The 22540-nt window shown below is 41.6% G+C and overlaps 1 protein-coding gene across 5 annotated transcripts in view; it reads right to left on the reverse strand.

Moving 5' to 3' along the window:
* IL16 (interleukin 16) overlaps positions 1-22540 on the reverse strand; it is a 102216-nt gene that overhangs the window by 42302 nt on the left and 37374 nt on the right. The window lies entirely within an intron of this gene.

Genomic DNA, 22540 nt, shown 5'->3' on the forward strand with positions numbered 1-22540 from the left:
TTTTTTTAAATTTTTATTTATTTATGATAGTCACACACACACAGAGAGAGAGGCAGAGACACAGGCAGAGGGAGAAGCAGGCTCCATGCACCGGGAGCCCGACGTGGGATTCGATCCTGGGTCTCCAGGATCGCGCCCTGGGCCAAAGGCAGGCGCCAAACTGCTGCGCCACCCAGGGATCCCAAGGCAGGGATTTAGAATCACTGTTATCCACTAATCCATAGATACAGTCACCCCTTTAGTAAACGTTGAGTGAATAGATGTATTGCATAGATATTGAACTAAAACAACAGATGTCCAATAACCACGTCGGCCGTCATGTGTCTGATTCGTTGTCAGGTGCTGGGGACACAGGTGTGAACCAGCCAGATAGGGCATCAGTGTTGGAGCAACGCTGCCCTGGGTGGGGGGAGGCCCTCAGTAAACAAGCAAACAAACACAAGTCATCGGTGATGACAGAGAAGGACAAATGAAGGAAGAGGACTTCCCTGAACAGGAAAGCAAGGAGGTGCATTTCAGAGAAGAGCTTCAATTACTTCCCATGTTCTGCGAGTAGGAGACACTTAGAAACTTGTGTCAGACCAATGTTACATAAGTAGGTTTCTTAATATTGAACCATCCATGCCTTCTTGAGAGTATGATGATTTTTACTGTATTACTGATTTCCATCTCTGGAGATTTAATTTAGTGTTTTAAAAACCAACATTCTCAGGGTGCTTGTGGGACCCAGTGTTTGAGTGTCTGCCTTCCACTCAAAGTGTGATCCTGGGGTCCTGGGATCTAGTCCCACCTGCATCAGACTCCCCGCAGGGAGCCTGCTTCTCCCTCTGCCTATGTCTCTGCCTCTCTCTGTGTCTCTCATGAATAAATAAATAAAATCTTTAAAAAATTATGCAGATGGAAGCTCTCTGAATATTCACATGTCCAACTTTGTGGTTGTAAAACTTAAATTATTTGCTGAGTATAGAATCTTTGGATATTTGTTATTGGACCTGGAAACTATTGTCTGGTCAAATGCTACCTAGGATTTAGTGTTCCAGAGTAGAGGTCTGTTAGGGGCACCTACTGCCCTTTCTAACTGCTGTGCCCACTTTTCTTTGAAGCCAGGCTTGTTGGCACCTGGTTAATGTCATGTGTCCAATGTGTGTGTATGGACTTGAGTACCCGGCACACTTCCCAGGGTGGAAGGAGGATCTACTGTTGCCTCTCACTTTGGACCCAACAACCCACCCCTGACACTGCAAGTGGGCAGGTTCTGGGCTGGGAGGGGTCTGCTGACATCTGCCCCACTCACTTTCCAAAGGCTTCCTTCCACCACAGTCAGGGGCAGGCTAATTAGCCCTTGCCTCCAACCCAAAGTCACCTGCACTGTCATGCACGAAGTTCTCATGGATTCCAGAATATGGTTGGCCCCTTTCCATGGCTTCCTGTTCTGACATACACTTCTCTCTATTAGTATATATATTCTTTGAATTTTAGTAGAAATAAACTTTTTTGGTAGAAATTCCAAGAAGTGAGGGAACTAATAGAATGTACTCTGGAGCCATCTGGAGCCAGAAGTCCACTCCCAGCACTTTTTTATGTTTAAAATTGCATCTGGTTCTGATCCAAGAGGATCCTGCAAGAAACCACATATCACAGTCGTATTATTTCTTGTACACATCGGTATTTAAAACTAGAGCTCATCTTCCTAGCATTCATTTTCCTTTTTAGCAGCAGATGGTGCTATATCAACCTGCAAAACTCTTCAACCAGGCTCTGCCAAGAATCTTCAAAACAGGATGATTTCTATAGAAGGTGGCTTAGTGCATTTTAATTTTGAGACTCTATATTTCTAGGATTTAGCATCATGACTGGTTCTTTGAATCAATTTCTTCATACAACAGTCAAAAGGTATTTCTTAATTACAATAGTCCCTGAGACCATGTCCTCTGACATTATTCCCACTTCTTCAAGCTCTCCAGTGACACCCTGAGAGTAAATAATTAAATGTGAATTCAGTAGCTCATTTGGACTCACAGACCTTAGCCATTATGTCTACTTGTCTAAGGTGAAGCCTTTATTTGCAAAGTGCCTTTGAAATGTGGATTTTCCCCCAATTCTCTAATAAGATGAAGGTAAATAAGTAAACAGAACATATACAAACATGGATCATCTTTAAAAATAATGTTTATAAAGGATTTATGTAATATCATATGCTTCTATTATTATGGTAGATTTAAAAAAAAAAAGATCCTATGAACAGTCTCACAATAATCATGTAAAATAGGCAGAAGGAAAGAACTGGAAATAAAAACACCAAAATAGTAACATTCATCCAGTCAACAAATGTTTATTAAGCACTTACTATGCACCAGGCCCTATTCCAAGTACTGAGGATACGTCAGTGACAGGGTCCTGCTTTTACAAGCTGGCAGGGCATGTCTGTGTGATGACGGGATTACAGATACTTATTTTCCTATTTCACAACCCTCTGTATGTTCCATGTCTCCCACAACAAGCATGTGTGACTCGTACCATCAGACTAAAAACAAAATGCCATTTTACGTGTATTTCAAATGTCACATTAGTAAACCTAAGACAGTGTGTTTACTGTTCACTTTTTCCCTTTCCATCCTCTTTATAAAGGTCCCTGTCCAAGACAAATTTGAGAAATAGGTAGGTCGACGAGTAAAGCCAAATGATGGCAGGAGAATCACAGGAAGTGGAGAAATTTTTTTTTTTAAGCTCAGATTACCTGGAAATGGTTAATGTCATGTGCAGAGGAGGGAAGCTTTCTTTGGGACTTCAGGGTTGGCTGTAAGAGACTTCATCCCAAACCAGCCAGATGAACCACTTGACCTGTCTGCTGCCTGCATATCAGCAGTACAGCCTCTTCTAGTTGTGACAGCAGGAGCGGCCACCTCACTGTGTGCGGGCAGGTCATGGAGCCCTCTCTGCAAGCACGAGGCAGCACTGATGAGTCCCTTCCTTCATAGCTCTGCATCCTCCGACCAGAGCTGTCTCAGACATGGGTGGCAGGCGGCTGGTCCCTTTCCTCTGCCAGGAGTCCATCTCAGAACTAGCTGGAGGCTCTGACATCCTGCATCTACCCAGGCAACTGCCAAACTTGGATGGTTGTGCAAAACTGATGTGCTTTTCTCTGACGGGCTGTGGTGGGAGTTGGCTCACTGGAGGGCTCGTGCAGGGAAGGATGGAAGTGTACTACCACGAACCAAAGGGGGCATCCAAGAGGCAATTTCCTAACAGATACGTAAAAAAATAAATCCCAACTACATGGCCCCTAAAAATTCCCAAGATAGAGGCAGTGCACAAGGTTTGTGGGCCTTCTATTCCTGGAAACCAACAAGAATCCAGCGCACATCCACAGTCTGGGATTATTTCAAAGTATAGTTCATTCTTTTCAATCCATACAACTCTGGGCTTACTGATTTCTTTAGCAGAAATGTGTTGTGGGAGAGAGTGGGTAGAGGGCATGAGACCTGCTGCATTAAATCTCTCATTACCCTGGGCCTGTCACTTAATTGTTTGGACTCAGTTTCCCCCTTTGTAAACCAAGGGTGTTGACTTAACAACCTCTATTATTATTTTCAGTTCTACAACTTTTTTTAAAAGATTTCATTTATTTATTTGGTAGAGAGAGGGAGAGAGAGCAAGCACAAGCAGGGGGAGTGGCAGAGGGAGCAGGGAGCCCGACTCAGGGCTCGATCCCAGGACCCTTAGGATCATGACCTGAGCTGAAGGCAGATGCTGAGCCACCCAGGCGCCACTCAGGCCCACGCTTTTGAACGCAACTGATGCTTATGTTTAAAGATCTAAGGGGCTACTGTCCTCTCAGAGATGATCACATGTTAGAAGAGCATTCACTAGAACAAAGTAGCTTTCCTTGGCTCCCAGGGGTGCCTGGTCACTCTCGGGCACAACGTCCTGGGTGGAGTGGTTTCTCATCAAAGGAGTCTCTGTGGGGTCCCCACGAGCGTCTGCACAGTGCGGCGCCCTTGGCGACACACGGAACAGAGCTCTTCTGTTCCTGCTCCCAAGGTGGGGCTGCCCTGGAAGCTGAGGACTCATCCACTGAGGTCAGACACATTTCCAGACACATTTCCCCTTGTTGCCATGAGAGACGGCAGCCTCAGGCAGCAGCTCTAAGGGTAGTGTGCCCATCGCTGCGTGGGTTGCAGTGTCCTCTCTGGTGCCTGAGTAGAGAATAGGGCGGGACTGCCAGGAAGGTTCTTTAAGGTATTTTTTCCAACATGAAGATCATCTGCATGGCTGTAAGGGCTAAGCAGCCAACCCTCAAAAACACAAAGACACCATGTCCCCAGGGGAGCAAACCCAGAATGAAGATGCAGAGTTCCAGAATGAAGATGCACTGTGTCCTACAGACAAGATTATTCTGGAGTCTAAATGCTTCCCCAGGGGCTAGATGGATCCGTTGCTTCCCTCAGAGTGCTCACTTTTTATGTAGATCCCTGACTGCGGGCAGAAGCTTCATGCTTCTGAAGTTTGCTGACTGCGTTCCATGTACATAAGAGTCTTTTCATTTTTCTCTTTGAACTGAGATATCATAGCAGTTCCAGGCTAAGGAAACCACAAAATATCACCCAGCTGTCTCCAGGATCAAGGCTCACTTCTGATGTTTGGGTTGATAATGCGGCAACAGGCTTTGATCCTTTAGTCATGAGGATGAGCAACTAGGTCCAGCAGATGGGCTCTGGGATGGTCACACAGGAGACTGAGGTCACACACCTCCTGATATGGAGAGGAAGGGTGGGAACCAGAAACTAGGAATCCTTCTCAAGTCTCCCTTCCACTGTGCTCCCTGTATGACCTGGGTCACCTTGTATTTCTACCTTTCCAAATGCCCCAACACATCCATTCTTGCTGGCTATGCCCTAGTTCAGAGTATTCCTCTTATATTGGAATCTTATTCCGGGATCATGACCTGAGCCGAAGGCAGAAACTTAACCAACTGAGCCACCCAAGCTCCCCTTAAAGATTGTTTTTAACAAATGGTTCTGGGACAACTGGACATCCACATGTCAAAGAGTGGATTGGATCCCTTCCCCACAACATACACAAAAATTTAACTCAAAGTGGATCATAGACCTATATACCAGCTGCAACTAAAAAAATCTTAGAAGAAAACACAGATCCTCATGATGTTGCATTAGGAAAAGACTTCTTAGATGTGACACCAAAAGCACAAGTGACAAATGAAAATATGGAAATGGGGTTCCTCAAAATTACAAAATTTGTGTTTCAAAGAACACCATCCAGGAAGTGAAAAACAACCCCCAGAACTGCAGAAAATATTTGCAAGTCATATATCTGATGAGGGACTTGGACTGAGAATATGTATAAAGCTCCCACAACTCAATAACAGAAAGACAAATAATCCAAATGTTTAAAAGGACAAAGGATCTGAATGGATAGTTTCCCAGAGAAGTTATATGAAAAACCAAGAAGCACATGAAGGTATTCAGCATTATTAGCCATGGAGAAATGCAAATCAAAGCCACAGTGACAAGGCTCTGGTTCAAGATGGAGACTAGGAGGATCCTGAACTCACCTCTGCCAACAGACATGCAAAATCTACAGCCACATGTGGAACTATTTGCTCCAGGAAAAAAAAAAAAAACTAACTAAAAACTGGCAGAGAGATCCTTTTACATCAGGCAAATGAGAGAGGGTAGAGTGGTGGCAAGAATGTGTGAGACACAGTCTCATAATCTCACCCCTGATGGGAAGCCCACAGTCAGGAGGGAACTCAAAGCTTAGAGCTTCTCCTTAAGGAGTGAAGAGTTTGTACCCCATGTCAGGCACTCCAGTTTTTAAGGCCCTCTCTGAGAGAGAGTCCTACCTGCTAATCCTTGGAGCCTCAGGCTTAGGGGCAGGCTTCAGGGTTAGCACACGTCTAGAGGCTATGGAGGTGCTGTCAGGGAGTATGGATCAGAAATGTCACTTTCGCTGCCCTGCAGCTCACTCATATCTCCCAGGAAGAAGCGTATACACTTGTCTGGAGCAACAATTTTTGTGGCTGCTTCCAGGAGACACCTCTACATCAGCTGGTTCTGGTAGCCAGAGGGGCTTACACTTGTGCTCCCACAGGGCTGTATCTATGTGCATTCCTTAAAAGCTGCTGCTGAGGGTCTGGCTTCCAATCAATCTGAATCTAGATACTGACTGAGATCCTCCCCTTTGGAACACTGACTTGTTGGCAGACCATCACCAATGGGGATTTTGGACAATCATAAAAATTTGAGAGACGACCAAGACCTGGGATGGGGTTGAGTGACATGCACTATAATGTAGATGACCCCTAAAAATGTAATACTAAGTGGAAAGAGCCATTCACAAAAGACCACATATTCTATGATTCTATTTTTGTTAAAAGTTCAGAATAGGCAAACCTTAGAGATAGGAAGTAGATTAGTGGATGGTGAAGGACGGACAGGAGTTGGGGGCTGGTGGGTAGAGAGTCACTTCTAATGATGGTGGGGCTTCTTTCCCTGGTGACAAAAATGCTCTAAGATCAGATAGTGGTGACTTGACGGGATGAGCACTGGGTGTTATTCTGTATGTTGGCAAATTGAACACCAATAAAAAATAAATTTATTATTTAAAAAAAGATCAGATAGTGGTGATGGTTGCTTGACTCTGTAAAAATACTAAAAACCATTTAATAGTACACTTTAAATGGGCAAATTGTACAGTGTATGAGCTATAGCTTAAGAAAACCATTTTGTTTTTTTGTTTTTTTTTAATTAATTTTTATTGGTGTTCAATTTACCAACATACAGAAAAACACCCAGTGCTCATCCCGTCAAGTGTCCACCTCAGTGCCCGTCACCCATTCCCCTCCAACACCCGCCCTCCTCCCCTTCCACCACCCCTAGTTCGTTTCCCCGAGTTAGGAGTCTTTATGTTCTGTCTCCCTTCCTGATATTTCCCAACATTTCTTTTCCCTTCCTTTATATTCCCTTTCACTATTATTTATATTCCCCAAATGAATGAGAACATACACTGTTTGTCCTTCTCCGATTGACTTACTGCACTCAGCATAATACCCTCCAGTTCCATCCACGTTGAAGCAAATGGTGGGTATTTGTCATTTCTAATGGCTGAGGAATATTCCATTGTATACATAAACCACATCTTCTGTGTCCATTCATCTTTCGATGGACACCGAGGCTCCTTCCACAGTTTGGCTATTGCGGCCATTGCTGATAGAAACATCGGGGTGCAGGTGTCCCGGCATTTCATTGCATCTGAATCTTTGGGGTAAATCCCCAACAGTGCAATTGCTGGGTCGTAGGGCAGGTCTATTTTTAACTCTTTGAGGAACCTCCACACAGTTTTCCAGAGTGGCTGCACCAGTTCACATTCCCACCAACAGTGTAAGAGGGTTCCCTTTTCTCCGCATCCTCTCCAACATTTGTTGTTTCCTGCCTTGTTAATTTTCCCCATTCTCACTGGTGTGAGGTGGTATCTCATTGTGGTTTTGATTTGTATTTCCCTGATGGCAAGTGATGCAGAGCATTTTCTCATGTTTTGAAAGGAAAATTCATTTGTTCACTCATAATGTCCCTGCCCTTGATCACTTTTCCTGCTAGCATGATTTTATAAATATGCAATTGCTACTCATGAGCCTGATTGACTCTCTGGTGGATCTGTGTCTGATAGACCCAAGATCAAATCTGAGCTCCCTGACCCATGCTTCCTCTGACACTACTCAGACTGATCCATACCTCTTGGCCCCAGTGACCCACACTTCCTGCCCCATAGACCTTCTGCATCCTGTCTCATCTTACAGTGGCCCATCCTTGCTTTCCCTCCCTCTTCCAGAATATCCCACCAAATTTATTCTGCAAGAACAAATTCAGGCATCATACCTCTGTAGTGATGTCTTGATGCAAAATAGCTGCCTCCTGAGAAAACTAGGGACTGTCTCTGCTAATCAGACCCAAGGAAAGCTTAAAAGTAGAAAGACACTGAGATGCTTGTCGGCCGTTGTCTTAATAACGAATAGGACAACCCTTCATTACTCTTCTTCCAACCTAGTCTTATACGTTTGCTTCACATTATAAAATTATATTGTCTAGTTAAAAAGTTATTTCTCTTACTATTTTTGTAAGAGCTCTCCCTAAATTTAAAAACTACTCTGGGGAATACCACTTTCCCCCCTAAAAAATTGAATATTTTTCTGCCAAAACAGAGTTTATATTTCCACTCATTTAATAGAAAAAACCCCCAGTAGAGTTTTTTTTACCTATTTGGTCCAGTGAGATTTTCAGAAGATTTAAATGAAATTATCTATGCAAAGTACCTGGATCGATGGCCAGCAAGAGCCGTAATAATCCAACCAGCCACCAAGTAGTGCCAATATATTTCCCAGATATTTCTCAATTCTGTCAAGTGTTTTTAATAGTCTAGAAATTTGTTACAGGAAACAACTGGACAAAATGCACAAAGATGTGTGTAGAAATATGTTCATCCCACTGCTTGTAATGGAAAACAATGATGAGGCAGTATTGAGGACGTTATGACAGTAACCCATTACTTTGATCCTTCTGCTAAAACCAAGTAAAAGTGTTGGACGGGGTGGGAATGTATCAATGAAATAGCAAAGGAGTAAGGAATACCCAAGAAGCAAATGAAGGCTGCACCACAATTTTCCTGGCAGGTAAGCAGCCCAGAAGCTGGCTGCTGCCCTGAGATTGTTTTTATGAACCGGCTGGACTTGTACTTCACCTTCTATAGCTTTCTGGATGTCAGGAGCAGATGGAAACTCCTGATTTCTTCCCAAGATGTAGAGTTCAGTAGGGCACTCCTCTTGCATAAAGGGATCCCCCAATAATTACATCCTCATTTGAAATGTAAACTGGAAATAGATCCCTCCCACCCTCAGGACCTGCATGAAAATTATCAGTCTGGAAACGGCCCTAATGGAAGGGGGGAAAAGCCTTCCTGATTTGCTGGTGATTAACAGTTACCAGATGGCCCTCACAGAACTTGGCAGCCCTAATTCATACCACATGCATGTCTTGAAAAACCTCTAGACAAGAATTTAGTTCAAAACGGTTCCAGGCTGGTGGTGCCCTAACCACCTGGCAGAAACAAATTCAAATCTTCTCTGGAGGAACGAGCTTTAACTTAGGTCGCAGAGATTCCCACCAAGAAACTAACAAGACTAACAAGACTTACTTTTAGAGAAAAAAGTTAAAAAAAATAATAAAAATAAAACACATACTGGAATAAGACACCACTAGAAAGAACCAGAAGGAGCAGTATATGCCAAAATCAGCCTGCAAAGACTTCGAATCGTGGGGAAATCAGACACAGAAGGCAAAATAAATATGCTTAAATTTTTAAAGAAAAAGAAGTGATGATTGAACAATTTAAGAGAGAGAAACTATGAAAGTTTCTAAGCAGTATTGGGAAAAGTACCAAGAAATTTTTAAAAATAAGAGAACTACTGATATTTGAAAGCAAATAGGTGGGATCCCTGGGTGGCGCAGCGGTTTGGCGCCTGCCTTTGGCCCGGGGCGCGATCCTGGAGACCCGGGGTCAAGTCCCACGTCGGGCTCCCGGTGCATGGAGCCTGCTTCTCCCTCTGCCTGTGTCTCTGCCTCTCTCTCTCTCTGTGTGACTATCATGAATAAATAAAATCTTTAAAAAAAAAAAAGAAAAAAGAAAGCAAATAGGTGGATTGAAGAGTGAATGAGATAGCCCTGGGGAGGGGACAAAGAGATCTGAAGTGTAGATCTGAAAAAGATGCCCAGATGACAACCAAAAGGGATGGGGAGTGTTAAGGAGTGTCTGGAAGTGTGAAGGTGGGGCAGGAATGCCTCTATCTAACCAGCATTCCAGAAAGAGACTCACTGCACATGAGCATGTATGCAATTCTTCCAGTCTCGATGAAATCATCCATCCACAGAGCCATGGAACCCAACAAACCCCAAATAAGGTGAATAAAAAGAAAAGCATTCTTAGCTTCTAGTTGAACTACAGAATATTGAAACATGTAGGAGATCTTTAAAGCAGCCAGAGAGAAGACTGATCATCCTTAAATGAGCAATGAATGATTAAACCCAAAGCTCCTGTCTTGGTGGCAATTATGAAATAATTAATCCAATGTGGCAAGAGAAAGCAACTGTCAACATAGACTTGGAGATTAGCTAACATACCTTTAAGAGTGAGTGGAATTAAGGCCTTTCGGATAGAAAACTGGAGGTAGTTTACCACCAGTGTACACTCACTGATGAAATTCCGAAAAAGGAGGGTAAGAAAGAGGAGGAGGAGGGAGGGAGGAGGTGGGAGGAGGAAAGGAGGCAGGGAGGAAGAAGGGGAGGAAAGGAAGAAAGAGTGAGAAGGAAGAAAGGAAGAAGTGGGTGGTGGGAGGAAGGAGGAAGAAGGAAGGAGAAGGGAGGAAGAGGATATCTAAATATATATGTAAAGATAGAGCTAAATTACCTGAAAATATTAGGATATAAGCCAAGAAAGAGCACTACAAGAATGAAAATATTCAGTCATTTTTGTACCATTCAGAAGGAAGATAAAAGTAAAAACTGATAAGTTTAACACTGAAACCCTGGATGTGTATGCCAAATTTTCTGGGATAATCATAAAATTACAGAAACAGAGTTATAAACAGAACCAATAAGGGAGAAAAGGAATGAGAAAATATAACTACCAAAATGACAAAAAAAAGGAAAAAAACATGGAAAAGTAGAAAAATATTTAAAATGAAATAATTTTACATTTTTGCATAATTTAAGAGGCTCTGTGAACCAGCCAAAAGAGAAGGATTGTCAGGACAAATTTACCTAAACGCATTTTTTTAAGCACTTCACTTGACTTTTAAAGAAAAACTTCATTTTTAAGAGCAGTTTTAGGCTTAAACAAAATTGAGAGGGAGGTTCAGACTTCCCATGCTGCCCCCTCACCATCAGCACCCCGCACCAGAGGACACATTCATGACCAAGGATGAACCTACAGGGACACAACATCATCACCCAAAGGCCTAGTTTGCATTAGGTTCCCTGTTGGCAGCATACCTCCTGTGGCTCTGGACAAATGTGTAACACCAAGTACCCATCACGGTAATATCATACAGAGTAGATACTTCACCAGCTCTGTGATCTGCCCATTTACATCTCCTCCTGCCCCACTGGGGCAGCCACTAATATTTTAACTCTGTCTGTAGATTGCTGAGTGTGTGCAATTAAGCAGTGCATAGGCTTTTCAGATTGGCTTCTCTCTCTTCATGAGATGTATGTAAAGTTCCTCCGTGTCCGTTCATGGCTTGACAGCTCATTTGTTTTTTTCTACTTCCATTGTCCGGGGGCATCGCAGTGTATGAATCCATTCCCCTGTTGAGGGGCATCTTGGTTACTTCCAAGTTTGGGTGATTATGAACAAAACTGCTGTACACACCCGTGTGCAGTATTTTATGTGGACATGAGTTTTCGGCTCCTTTGTGTAAATGCCAAGGAACCCAAGTGCTGGGTCCTATGGGAAGAGTATGTTTAGTTTTGTAAGAAGCCACTCAAGTGTCTTCTAGAGTGGTTGTACCATGTTGCCCTCCGACCGGCAAAGAATGAGAGTTTCTGCTACACATCCTCACCAGCATGTGGTGTCCTCGCCATTCTAATAGGAATGTAGAGGTGGCTCAGGTTGTTTTCATTTGCGTTTCCCTGATGATGTATGAGGTGGAGCATCCTTCCATATGTTTCCTCGCCATCTGGAGATCTTCTCTACTGGGGTATTTAGACTTTGGCCCACTTTTTAATTAGGTTGTTTGTATATTTTGGATAACAGTCCTTTATCAGGTGAGGGTTTTTTTGCAAAGGTTTTATCCTACTCTGTGGCTTGTCTTCTAATTCTCTTGACAATTTGTCTTTCACAGACCAGTCTTTTTAAAAAAAATTTTTTTAAATATTGTTTTTATTTATTTGAGAGAGAGAGAGAGAGAAAGCAGGAGTGGAGGAGCAGAGCCAGAAAGACAAATGGACACCATGCTTAGCACAGAGCCCCAACAGGGGACTCTATCTCACGAGCCTGATATCATGACCTGAGCTGAAATCAAGAGTCGAATGCTTAACTGACTGAGCCACTCAGACACCCCAGCAATCTTTTTTAATTTTAGTGAACTCCAGCTAATCAACTATTTCTTTTATAGATAAATCAGAAAAATGCTAATCAAAATAAATCTGGTTCTATCTTATAGAAAAAGATTTAAACAAAAACAATTAATAGAGGTAAAGTCACTATAGAATGCTTGCTTTGAATCATGAAGAAGATACAATTTTAAGCTTGTTTGCATCTTGTATAGCTCTCCTATATTGACATAAAAAGGAAAATCTAGCGTAGATTTTGAACCTACTTCCTAAATACTGCTAGATCAAGCAGATAGACCTCAGAAAGTATGTGGACTATTTAAACAATACAATTAACAGGAGCAGAATACAATTTCACCTCAAATATATAAAATATTTGCAAAAAATAATCGGTTACAGGGTTGTCAAACAATTCTCAATAAATACAATGGCCTGGAATAGTACCACACTTTCTGACAATAACAACATCAGCCATAAAGCATGACAAAAAGATAGCTAGAGAGACAAAAGACAGATTCTTGTTGCCAGAGGTTACGGGTGGTGTGAGATTGGATGTGATGGTAAAGGGACAGTGGTTGGGGGTTCTGGGGAAGGTGGAGCAGCTCTGTATCTTGATTGGGGTGGTGGTTACACAGATGTACACATGGGATAACATACCACAGAACTACAAACATCATAACTGTGTTGAATTTCTGGTTTGGATGTCCTACTATGGTTATTGTGTAGGATGCAACCCTTGGGAAGAACTGAGTGAAGAGTATACTACCTACCTGTACCATCTTTGCCACTTCGTGTGAATCTACAATTATCTCAAAATAATTCAAAAAAGTTCTGTATAAGATTAACTGGAAAATATTCATATGCTTGAAAATTAAGAACCACACTTTCTAATTAACTCATGGGTTAAAGAAAAAATTAATTTGGAAATTTTAAAGCATTTAGAACTGAACAGTCATGGAAATTTAGATCTCAAATCTTGTGAAATGCAGCTAAAGATAAAACTATATTCACAGAAGTTATTCTTTTAAAAGCTTATATTATGAAACATAAAGGCTAAAAATAATTCTTGAGCTAGTCATCAAAAGAAGTAGGGAAGAGATGATACTAGAGACAAGAACATGATTTATGAGACATGTAAGAGGGGGATTGACAAAATTAAAAGTTAGTTCTGGGAAAACATTTTAACATATTGGTGAAACTCCAGCAAAGTTAATCAAGAAAAAAAAAAGTGCGAGAAAACAAATAACATGAGGGGTTAGGAAGGGACATGATTACAGATGCAATACAGATTAAAAAGATAAGAGATATAATAAACAACTTTATAGAATAAATTTGAGTAATCAAGTAAAATGAGAAAATTCCGAGAAAAAACTTTATCAAAATCAACTCAAAAAAAGTTAGGAAATCTTCAGAAGTCTGTAAAAATTAAGAAATTCTCAAGCAAGAGAAACTCTAGGGACAGATGGTTTTACTGGAGAATTCTACCAAACGTTTAAAGAATTAACATCAGTTGTATACAGACTTTTCCAGAAAATTAAAGAATTAACATCAATTGCACATAGACTTTTCCAGAATATCATAAAATTCATTTTATGATACTAGTATTACTTTGCTACAAATATCAAACAAAGACAATACCAAAAAAAAAAAAAGGAACCTACAGATCAATATTCCTTATGATTGCAGAGGTAGAAATATTTAACAATTACTACCAAATAAAATTCACCAATAGATAAAAACAATTATATGTGATGACCATGTGGGATTATTCCAGGGATGCAGAGATAGTTCATTCAAAAATCAGTTAAGGTAATCTACCATATTAACAGGCTAACAGAGAAAATTCACATAATTTTATCAATCAATGCTGAAAAGCATCTGACAAAATTAAACACCTATTCATAACATAAGCTCTCAGGACATCAGGGCTAAAGTAGAACATTCTCAACTTCATAAAGAATATTGCCACAAAACCCAGAGCTAACGACACTCTTAGAGAAAAACTGAATGCTTTGCCTCTGAGATTGAGCATGAAGCAAGAATACCTAATTTCAATCCTCATTCAACTTGGTACTGAAAGTTCTAGCCACTGCAATAAGGCAACAAAAAGAAATAGAAGGCATACAGATCAGAGAGGAAGAAATTAATCTGTCCTGGTTTGTAGATGACACGATTGCCTACATCCCAAGGCATCTATGAAAATAACTCATAGAACAAAAAAGTGTGTTCAACAATTTGCCAAGGGCAAAATAAACTCAACAAAAATCAATTATATTTTTTCTCTGAGCAATGAACACATGAACACTGAAATTTAAATGCATACCATTTACAATCACTCAAAAGCATACTTAGGCATAAATGTAATGAAACATATAGAGGGCTTGTATGCTGCAAATCACAAAATGATAATGAAAGAAATCAAAGACCTCAATGGATAGAGAGACATAATTGTATTAATAAATTGGAAAACTCAGCATAGTAAAGATTAATTCTCCCCAAATTCATATATAAAGTTCATGTGATTCCTGCTAAAATCCCAGCAAGATTTTGTATAGATATAGACAAAATTTCTCTAAAATTTATATGGAAATGCAGAGACTAGAGTAATTAAAACAAATTTGAATAACGAACAATAAAATAGGAGAAATCCACCTACCTGATTTTGAGATGCATTATGTAGCTACAGTAACCAAAAATATGTGGTATTGGAAGAAGGATATACATATAAAACTCAGAAATCGATCTACACAAATATGCCCACTTGATTTATAACAAAGGTACAAACACCACTTGGAGGTAAGATAGACTTTTTAACAAGTGATGCCATAGCAAGTGAACACTGATGGGAGTGGGGAGGCAGGTGGGGAAAGAGGAAGCTCAGCCCACATCTCTCACCTCATATAAAAATTAACTTAAAATGGACCTATTTGTAAAATGCAAACCTATAAAACTTTTAGAAAAAAATAGAAGAAAATTTTCAGGATCCAGCGCCAGGGAAAGAATTCTTAAATTTGATACCAAAAGCATAATTGGAAAAGGAAAAATTGATAAATTGGACTTCATCAAGATTAAAAACTTTTGCTCTGTGAAAGATTCTGTTAAGAGGATGTACAATTCTGGGGAAAATATTTGCAAACCACATACACAATAAAAGACAGGTGAGTATCTAGAATATATAAAGAATTCTTAAAACTCCATAGGAAAAATAACAAACTAATTCAAAAATGGGCAAATGACATGAACAGACATTTTATTGAAGACGCAGTTTAAGCACACGAAAAGATGTTCAATGCCGCGAGCCATTAATGAAATAGATTAAAACCACAATGAGATATCACTACATACCTTTCAGAATGGCTAAAAGAAAAAATAGTGGCATCTAATACTGTGGAGGATGCAGAGAAACTGGATTGCTCATACTTTGTTTACGTGAATGTGAAATTGGATGGCCACTCTGGAAAACTGTTGGGCAATTTCTTTTTTTTTTTTTTAATTAATTTTTATTGGTGTTCAATTTACCAACATACAGAAAAACACCCAGTGCTCATCCCGTCAAGTGTCCACCTCAGTGCCCGTCATCCATTCCCCTCCAACACCCGCCCTCCTCGCCCCTTCCACCACCCCTAGTTCGTTTCCCCGAGTTAGGGGTCTTTATGTTCTGTCTCCCTTCCTGATATTTCTGTTGGGCAATTTCTTTAAAAATAAAACATGTAGCTATTGTATAATCCCAAAACTGCACTCCTGGGCATTTATCCCAGAGAAATGAAAATGTATGTTTCACCTGTACAGGAATGTTGAGATCATCTTTATTCGTGACCACCCAAAAGTTAAAACAACACAGAGTCCTTCAATTGTGAGTGGTTAAACAAATTGTGGTACATCCATAACATGCAACATGACTCAGCAATAAACGGGAACTTATTATGCACAGTCTGCAAAGGTTACAGCCATCTGATACTATTTGTACAATGTTCTTGGAATGACAAAAACATAGAGAGAGTTGCCATGGGTGAAGGTGGAAGGGGGGTAGCTACAAAGGGGCAAAATGAGGAATCTTTTCAAGAATGGAGATATGCCGTACGTTGACTGCATCAATACCAATAACCTGATTGTGATATTATACTATCATTGTCCAAGATGTTACCATTGGTAGAAACTAAGGTATATGGATCTCTCTGTTAATTTCTTACAACTTATATGAATCTGCAATAATCTGGACATAAAGAATTTAATTTTAAAAACTATTTAAAAATTGCATTACCGATGCCAGAAAATAGTTAGAAAACAGAATTGTTGGGATCCCTGGGTGGTGCAGCAGTTTGGCGCCTGCCTTTGGCCCAGGGCGCGATCCTGGAGACCCGGGATCGAATCCCACATCGGGCTCCCGGTGCATGGAGCCTGCTTCTCCCTCTGCCTATGTCTCTGCCCCTCTCTCTCTCTCTCTCTCTCTCTGTGACTATCATAAATAAATAAAAATTAAAAAAGAAAACAGAATTGTTGGGCAGTCCCAGTGGCCCAGCAGTTTAGCACCGCCTTCAGCCTGGGGTGTGATCCTGGAGACCTGGGATCAAGTCCCACGTCAGGCTCCCTGCATGGAGTCTGCCTCTCCCTCTGCCTGGGTCTCTGCCTGTGTGTGTGTGTGTGTGTGTGTGTGTGTGTGTGTGTGTGTGATGAATAAATAAATAAAATCTTTAAAAAAAAAGAAAACAGAATTATTTAAGAAGGCAACATTTACAATTGTATCAGAAAATAATGTTTACGAACTAAACTAATGAAATTTATGTAAGATCTTTCTGAAGAAAATTATAAAATTTACTGAAAGGCATAAAATAAGTCCTGAATAATGGAGAGATAAGTCATATTCACAAAAACAAGAGTCTTAATATTGAAAAGTCATTTATAAATTTAATGCAATACTAACCAAAATGTCAAGGGGTTTTTAGAACATCACAAACAAATCCTTGAATTTTTATCAAAAATCAAAGGGCATCAAATAGACACATATTTAAATAAGCAAAGACAGAGAAACTTCCATATGAGAAAACATACTTATATTTAAATGCCATGATTAAGATAGTAGAGTTTTGACAGCAGGATAACAAACCGACCAGCAGAACAGAATAGGGAGCCTAGAATAGCTTCATGCTCATACGAGGAAACCCAATTTCTGAGAGAACTAATCCTGTACTTTTGGGATGAAGACAAACACTCCAATAGAGGGTGCTGGGACAACTGGTCAACCATGTGGAAACACTATAATGCACCCGTACATTCACAAACATCAATTCCAGGTGGATTAAACACATAAATACAAAAGGCAAACCTATAAGATGTTCAGAGGACAATAGAAGAGATTAGACATTAAAATAGTATGTGTTTCTTTTAGAAAAGCATAAAAGTTTCAAACAAGATGCAAAACAGTACAAACTGTAAAGCACATGATTGGTAAATTCCCCATTAAAATGAAGAACTTCACAGACTCTTGAGTGGCTCAGTCAGCTAAGCATCTGACTCTTGATTTTGGTTCAAGTCATGATCTTGGGGTCTTGGGATCAAGACCCATGTCAGGCTCTGTGCTCCGTGAGTCTGCTTGAGATTCTCCCTCTCCCTCTTCCCTTCCCCCAGTCATGCACATGTGTGTGCTCTCTCTCACTCTCTAAAATAAATTAAATCCTTTAAAAATGAAGTGAAATGAAAAACTTCTATTCATCAATTAAAAGGGCTAAGATGACAAGGTAAAAGCTAGAAAAAGAAAAAGACAAACATTCCAAAATAAAAACAAAAATGTTCAGGTGGTCATATCACATAAGAGGAAATTCAAATGTCGCATAAACATGGAAATACGTGCAACCTTACTAGTAATTAGGAAAAAGGCAAATATAAATTAATGTAAAAAACAATTTAATAGGCCTTCAGACTGGGAAAAAGTTTAAAAGCTTGAGGATACCAAGAATTGATTAGGATGCGGAGCAACCAAGAAACTTATACCTGCTGAAGGAAGGATAGATTGGCACAACCATTTCAGAAAATAATTTGGGAGTATCTCATACAAAAGAAGATGCCATGCCCTAAAACTCACTGATTTCACATCTAGCTTTACACCTATCGAAACTTACAGAGATGTACAAGGAGGCAGGTACAAAAATGCCCAGAGCAGCACAATCTCCAAAGAGAAGTAAAGCAAAGTACCCCAAAAGTCTACCAATAGTAGAATGGATAAATGGTGTGTTCAAACAATAGAATTCCATAAAGCAGTGAAAAAAATCAATAAACAACAACAAAATGAAATAACATGAGTGAATTTCCGGAATATAATTGGAGTAACTGGAGTAAGTCTACCAAAGAGCAATCACTGTGCAATTGCACCTGTATTATTGTCAAACATAAGTAGGGCTGACACTTCCAAAGTTCCAGAACAAGATGGCAACTGCTCACTTTCTTCCTCCCTGCTAAATACAACTAAATACCCTGGAAGTTATTCAACAGAGAGCAATAAAAGAATTCTGAATGCCAGAAAGGAGACAGCTAGCTAACTGGGTACGGAACTCAGGACTTGAGGAACGATAATATGGTGAGTTCCCGGAGCTTCCTTCTTACCTACTGTATACCCAGACTAGGTGCTAGAGAGGCCTGTAACCCAGAACTGCAGAGCAGCAAACACAAGAAACAAACAAACAGAAAACCATGTTCTCTCTGGCCTGGCCAAAAGACCAGGAAAGAGGGGAAATCAATAAGACCCAAAGGAAGCCCGAGTCCTGGTCCCACAACCAGGGCACCAGCAGGTGGCCCAATCTTGACATAGCAATGGCAGAGGCAAAGCCCGAGGCTGACCCAGCCCCGCTCCAGAACTAGAGCACAAGCAGGATGCCCATCCACCTGCAGAAACTGTATGAGCTGAACAGTTCATTGTCCTGCCCTCCACTTACTGCCAAAAAGACCCAGGCCCAGCAGCTCCTGGCCATCCCCACCCTGCATGGCAGATGGTCACCAGTGATACCAGGCAGGCCAAAGAAGCTGCTCCCACCCCAGCAGGCCAAAATGCAAAGAATATGTGAGATTTCCAGTAGTGCCAGAAATAATAAAGCCTACCAGAATAGTATTGCAAGGGTTCTGAAAACTGAAATGTCATTACAACAGAAGTCCATAAAAATAGTTCAGAAGTACAAGCTAAATTTAAATAGGTATTGCCTGCAGATTTAAATTGGATTGAGAGACTCTGAATATAATAATGGAAATATCTAAGATACAATTAACAGTCACTTTTAGCATCTAAAACCAGGAATATGTAATTTGAACGAGAAAAGACAAACAGCTGATGCCAACACTGAGGCGAAGCTGATGTCGGAATCCTCTGGTGATGATTATAAAGCAGCCTGCATAAAAAAATGCTTTAACGGTCACTTACAAATTCTCTTGAAACAAAGGAAAAATGAAGAGATACCAACCAAGAAATAGGGTTGTTGTCTTTTTTTAAAAAAAAGAAGCACATGGCTATTTAAAGAACTAAATGTAGGAAACCCAAGGAGATTAACCTCAAGATGCCTCACAGTTAAATTTCCGAAAAAAATAAAGTCTTAAAAACAATCAAAGAGAAACGACACATCTCTAAAAAAAAAAAAAAAAAAAAAAAAAAAAGGAAACAAGCAAACCATCAACAGAAATGACAGATTTCACATCTGAAAACATAGGGAGATGGAGCAGAAGGAAAGGGCACAAGACTTTTTAAGTGCAGGAAAATGTACGTCAACTATATTCCATTGACAATACCCTTCTGGAATGAAGGGGAAAGAAAGATATTCTCAGATGAGGGAAAAGCTAACTTCTAGAAGGCTCTGCTCGCAGATCTGTCCTTAAAGAACGGCCGCAGGAAGCTCTCCAAATAGAAAGAAAATGACAAAACAGCTGGAAAGGTCAGAAGAGAAAGAAACAGTAGAATGGGTAAAAACAGAAGTAAGCCTAGTAGATCATCCTTCCCTTCCCTTCTTGCACCGTGTTTCATGGTTGGAGCAAAAATCATAACCAAACGTGCTGTGGTGCCCGGTGGTTGCAGAGGGAGTGCTGGATTTACACTGAGGCACGGAGGACAGCAAGGGGGCGGCCGCGGAGTGCGTTTTCTACATGCCCCTTGCTTCTTCAACTTCATGATTGCCACTCAAGTATTTAGGGCATCTTTATCCTTCTGTAGAATGTATAAAACATTGTATAAATTTCTTTTTATATTCTCAACATTTACCAAAACATTTTTTAAAGATTTGATTTATTTATTTGAGATAGAGAGAGAGTGAGAGCACGAGCAGGGAGGAGGGGCAGAGGCAGAGGGAGAAGCAGGCTCCCCGATGGCAGGGAGCCCAATGTGGGGCTCAATCCCAGGACCCCGGGATCATGCCCTGAACCGAAGGCAGACGCTTCACCCACAGAGCCACTCAGGAACCCCTACTAAAATATTATTTAAAGATCTTGAGATAATAAATTAAGATACATCTATGTGGTATAGTCTCATGTAGCCTTTAACATTTTTGCAGACCTTGTCCTAAGCTGGGCGGAAGCACAAACGGACACGGTAAATTCTTCCCACCTGTAGCCAGGGCTTAGAATTCATCCTTGGGTGGGAACTTACACATTTGTGTTTCTGTGAGAAATCAGTGTTTAGTGTGATTCTAGGAATGGCTCAGCCTAGAAATGCAGAGGGAGGAGGTTGTGCCAAGTAACAATGGCCAAAGCTTGGGGTGTGGGAGGAGGAGAGGGTCAGGAGAAGCCTCTTGCAGGTGTTCCACTGAAGCTGCACCCTAGAGACAGGACGACCAAGGTTGGGGCTCATGGAAATTGGTCAGGAAGGTATTCCAGGCAGAGGAGACAGCAAGGGTGGAGGCTGGGAAACAGTCACCAGCGGGTTGTGTGCAAAGAACAGGGGAAAGCCTTGGGTGGATTATGATGTAGGTAGGAAGGGTCATATTGAGAAACAGAATTGAAATGGTAGGTGGTTTACTACTTCTTCCCCATTTCCCCTGTTCCCCTCTTCTTTCCACCAGAACCCTTCTCACTAACCAAATGGTGTCTTGACAGAACCAGATGCAAAAGACACTTCCAGGCAGATTGGTCCAAATGCCCTCTGAGAATGGAAACAGGGACTAGAAATCCCCTGGAGTCTGGGAGGCGGGCAGCAAGTGCATGGGAATCATACCTGCAGGCCTCCCCACCCACTTCTGGCGTGTGGACCACCCTTGCCTCCTTCCCACCCTCCTCCCCACACACAAGGGATGCGGCTGCTCCTGCTCCGTGGGAGTCCTGGAGCCCCGAGCGTCCCTCCCAGTGGCTGCTCTCAGCCTCTACAAGCTGCTCTTCTGCGGCAGGAAGAGGCAAAGGGCCAAAGGATCGGGTTTCCCACTTGCCAAGGAAGTTTGGGCCTCAAAGCCACAGGCTGAGCTGCTCACAGGCAGCAAAAATCGGGAATTGGTCGGCTCCTGGAGGCCCTGACCACCCTCCCTCTGCCTCCCCAGCACAAACCAGCGATTCAGATGCTTGATCTGACCTCATCCATCCTGAGTCACACTGCTCGAGTGCTGACTTAGCCTAACCGATATTTTGAATTTGTAAAGAAAAGCAGGACTTTCCATACTACAGAGGCCATTCCCATGTGGATCAAAGCATTTCGCATTCTTTTAGGAGGGCAGCCCTGAGGGGGGACCTCCCACACATCCACTCTCATCTGCTGTCCAACTCCCAGATTGGATGTCCTGTGACCCCAGACCCCAGCCAGTGGGAATGCCCAAAGCAGCGTCGGGTGTAAACCACGTGGTGGCTCAGTAAACCAATGCAAGCTCCGGCTACATCAGTAGACTCTCTGCCTTAAGGGTGGCCTCAATATTCTCATTTATGCAACCATTCTTTCCACAAACATTTCTAGAACTATTACTAGGTGCCAGTTCCCAATCCAATCCAGTGTCATAAAAGGAGTGCCAGCTCCAAAGTGAGTAAATATAGTGCTTGAGGCCTATGTGGTGATCTGCTAGTATTTAGCCAGAGAGAAAGAAAGAAACAAATGAGATATGAGGCAACAGATTGCATCCAAGGGAGCTTGGGCCCTGACCCCATGTCTCCCCTTTGTCTAGTCTACTGAGGGCAAATCACAATACTAGGTATGCACAGCCCTAAGCTACAGGGGTGCAGGGTGGGGGTGGGGGCTGTTTGCTGGGGTCAATGATTACAGAACTGCAAGGGTCCACATGCTTGCATGCGTCTGGACTGGACTATGCCAGGAGCAGCAGGAGAGAGGGAATTGTGGCCAGTGGCCAAGAGCCAGGAAACAACTTTCCCTGTGGCACCCCATTCTCCTGCAAGACCCTGAGAACTTATCTGAACTTGACTATCCAAGTTCTTATGAAGGAATATTTGTCAAGGCAGGAGGATAGAACATATCT

Source organism: Vulpes lagopus, chromosome 4 (genome assembly GCF_018345385.1).
Source record: "Vulpes lagopus strain Blue_001 chromosome 4, ASM1834538v1, whole genome shotgun sequence".
Taxonomy (NCBI): Eukaryota; Metazoa; Chordata; class Mammalia; order Carnivora; family Canidae; genus Vulpes; species Vulpes lagopus.